Raw genomic sequence first — 4,168 nt, forward strand, 5'->3', positions numbered from 1 at the left:
TATTTTTATTCAAATTTAGTTTTTCTCTGTAATGAGGAAGTGAGTTTTTAATGGATTGCGTTTAACAAAGGGTTTAAAAGAGTGACCATTAGTTCCACAAACACAGTATTGATATTCTGTAGTGGTGTAGAAAAAAAATAGCGCTGGTGTTGGATCGGTATTGGCCAATTCTTAGAATTTGGAATACTCTATGTAATCTTACACTCCAAAATAAAAAAAGATTAAAAGATAACATCATAATTATTTACTGAACCCTTAAATTAAACAATTATATAATGAAAGCCATAAAAAAAAAAACAGACAATTAATCGCGATAATCGGCATAATCGAGCCATAAAAACAGACAATTGTGATAATCGGCATAATCGCCAAAGCCCTAAAACAGACAATTAATCGCAATAACCGTGACTATCTTTAGACAATTAATCGTCAGCCAAATTTCATAATCGTGACAGCCCTAGAGCCAAGCTGCATAAACTACATATCAGGCATCTAATTTGTGCATAAATGGCTGTTATGTTAAATAAAGTTTACTACAGCAAATCAAGTACCTGCACCATGCCGTTGTTGTTGTCTCATCTCCCCTCAGACGCACTGCAATAGCGATCCTGCGCGCAATTCTCAAAACACCCACAAGATGGCGGCGTTTATCGGTGAATCCGATATTACAAAACCGATATCCGATTATGGTAAAATGCTTGCATGTCGGGAAAAATATCGGTAAATCGATATATCGGTCGATCTCTAACTTAGACGATCTTGCTCGTCTCAGTCTGCTCAATCTTGGTGATGTCAGTGATGTCAGTAAGATGTTATAATGGACTATTTCACATCCAGAGATGAAGGATCGGATGATGAAGTTACTAAAGAGGAGGAGTCCGATGACAGTCTGTTATATGCACAGGTGCACTGCGCTTGCTTTTCTAAATGTAAACTACACGGTACACTATTCGTGCTGTCTAAACATACAAGGGGTGATCAAAAGTTCAGAGACTATGCCCATCATGATAAACAACGGAAAAATGTCCTCTTCAGGGTAACGTCAGTCTGTTTGTGTAATGATGCAGTATAGCGCTCCTGACAGACAGCGATCGTTAAGTAGAAGTGAAAGTGAAACCCGTATCACTTTAAACCCATTTTTCTCAAAATTCCATTCCGGAAAATCATAGCTATCAGCCAACTTCAGATAGCCATAACTTTTGTTGGTATCAAAACCTAAAAAGGGAAAATTTCACCATGTGTTGGGTTTTCCTAGATCGCATCACATATGTATATTGTCAACAGTTCATTCAGAATGAAAATAAATATTAAATGTACCATCAAATATTGTAATAACCCAGAAGGACACATATTTGAGTCTCTGTTTATTAATTATTAAAAAAAAACATTTAATAAAATACAATATTTAAAACTTTCTAAATGTGTGCCAGTGTCTCTGAGAGGATTGGTTCACAGTAAATGCTGCTCCACATGAAATCTGCAAGTGCTGTAAGTTGGGCTCACTTATAGAATGCATGTGAAGAGGCAGCATGTGCCAGCCTTCTTCCCAATCTTGTAATGATAATTGTTCATAAATGTATTGTCAACAAAAGAGAAGCTTTAGTTTAAAATAAAATCTCTATGTTTTGATGTTTGACAGCAATAAATAAATAAGATACATTTTTATTATAATTTTTTATCAGGTTTTCTCTCTTGTCCTTAGATGATCAAGCGCCTGATTAATGTGGGCATGCCGTACATCATTCATTCTTCACTGTAAAACATAAATAGTTGAGAAAACATAAAAAAAATAAGGCAACTTGATGCAGTAAGACTTTTGAGTTCCCTCAACAATAGTATTTTAGTTCTTCTCAGTACAGATACTTTGTTTAGCCAATGTAAATTTGTTTGTTCATGCAATGCTGATTGCTTTGTTGCAAATAGAAAAATTGTCACAGCAACTAAAACAATAATTATTGCCGTTGAAGTAATTGATTTTTTTCTGTTTCCTGGAAGAAAAAAAGAATGTTTAAAAAGTCACCACATTATTGATTTTATATTTATTTACGAATGATAAACCTTAATGGATAATTTAGTCTTATGTAGACAACATTGTCTTAGCTTGTAAAACAACTTACAAGACTAAGATATCCAGAAAATGAATATAAGTGGCTAAACATTCTCTAGGCCTCAAAACTAGACACACTAACCTCAAGAACGGTGACAACCAACAAATATAAAAAATATGAGCTCTTTACATTACAGTACAACAAATAACTAACAATAATGATAAAACAACAACAAAAAGTTTAAATTAAGTCAGCAAACAGCAAAACAATAGTCCTATAACAGTAACTGCATAATTTATTCATGCTGCAATGCATGCTGGGAACTCACAAAGCCCTAAAATTTCAACACTATGTAATTCTTTGTTCAGACAACTGTGTTTGACTAGTTGGGACAACATTTGAGGTAATTTTGTTGGTCTGACAAGGGTTTTTATGTAGTTTCAAGAAAATAGCATTTTTTAGTATTTGAGACTCAAAAGGTTTCGTAAACGGGAAAATGTGCAATTGCATTTAATAGAAAAACATAAATAAGTACATAGAAAACATAAATAAGTACACTGTAAATGATTTTTAGCAGTATGCTCCTGTTGAATTAATGTATTTAATTGTGAAGTTACAGTTAATGCCATCAGATTACTGCAATTTAGCAGTATGCTGCTGTAGAATTACAGTTTTAACGATAAAAGTAATGCAACTCAGCCAGTTAATTTACTGTTAAATTTATTGTTAATTTAAAAAAATTATCATTTTATAAATTAAAATAAAATTTACTGTTAATTTATTGTAAAATACTGTCATTTTTATGTTTTTATCTGTTAACACATCAATAACCTATAACATTGAAAAGACATGTTAAATTCAAATAAACACAAAAACATGATCAATTTTACACATTTAGTTTAATAAATTCTGTCTAAACTTTCTAGCAAAGAGGTTCAGACAGTCATGCTTATCTCCATTGAACCAGGAGACACTATAGAACATATTTAGGGATCATCTTACTGCATACAGTCGTGGTCAGAATTATTGGCACCCTTGGTAAATATGATCAAAGAAGGCTGTGAAAATAAATCTGCATTGTTAATCATTTTGATCTTTTATTTTAAAAAATTCACAAATATCTAACCTTTCATTGAACTAAAACAATTGAAAATTGGGGAAAATCTCATTATGAAATAAATGTTTTTCTACTGCTTACACACTAGATTAACATCCATTCAAAGTCAATGAGTTTCCTGATCAGTGTACAGACTTGCTGGTTGAGATGTCCTCTCTGTTTCTTTGACTTTGTGCCTGTCTCAGGATTGATGCACCTATAAACAAAAAGTCAGAGAGGAAAGCTGTTAGTTTCATTCAAGTGGGATGAAAAAGGTGTCAGTTCCCAGTCACCACCATCAGTGGGTCACTGCTGTTGCAGTACAGAGCAAAAAAGTGATAGAACAAGGTGATATTAATAGGGATGCACCGAATGTTCGGCAACCGAAATTATTCGGCCGAAAATAGCAAAAAAAAAAGTTTTTGGTGTTCGGCCGAATAATCGAAAAAGGCCGAATAATATGTACCGAACAATGACTAACGCGATCCAATTGAGGCACGCACTAATGCAGCAAACATGCCGGCAGTGTAAAAGTATTTAAAACTATAATATGTACCGAACAATGACTAACGCGATCAAATAGAGGCACGCACTAATGCAGCAAACATGTCGGCAGTGTAAAAGTATTTAAAACTATCAGAGAAAGACGCAGAAATCATTACAAGCACGAAGCACCGGCAGCGAGAGACTGTTTAGTGCTGCATCACATGTCTCCGATGAGAAGAAGAGGTGGCTGATGCTGGTGGTTAGGCTACTGTATGATGATTGAAATCGCGAAATTACCTTTAAACGTTCAGTAAATAAACTGCAGAATGTTATATTTTCTAATGCACGCACAAATTGCATGTATTCTGACAGAGCTGCACGAGCTTGCGGCGCAAGGGTTCAAAGTCCAAAGCACGAGGAAAATCTGCGCTGAAACTGTTACTCGTCAGTTGCTCAGTAACATTTTTGTGAATTTTTTTAAAGGCAAGTGACAATGTGATACGTGCGACAAACATCTTCCCAAATTCGTAATGAGAAT

Source organism: Sinocyclocheilus rhinocerous, unplaced genomic scaffold (genome assembly GCF_001515625.1).
Source record: "Sinocyclocheilus rhinocerous isolate Xijiao unplaced genomic scaffold, SAMN03320098_v1.1 scaffold2230, whole genome shotgun sequence".
NCBI lineage: Eukaryota > Metazoa > Chordata > Actinopteri > Cypriniformes > Cyprinidae > Sinocyclocheilus > Sinocyclocheilus rhinocerous.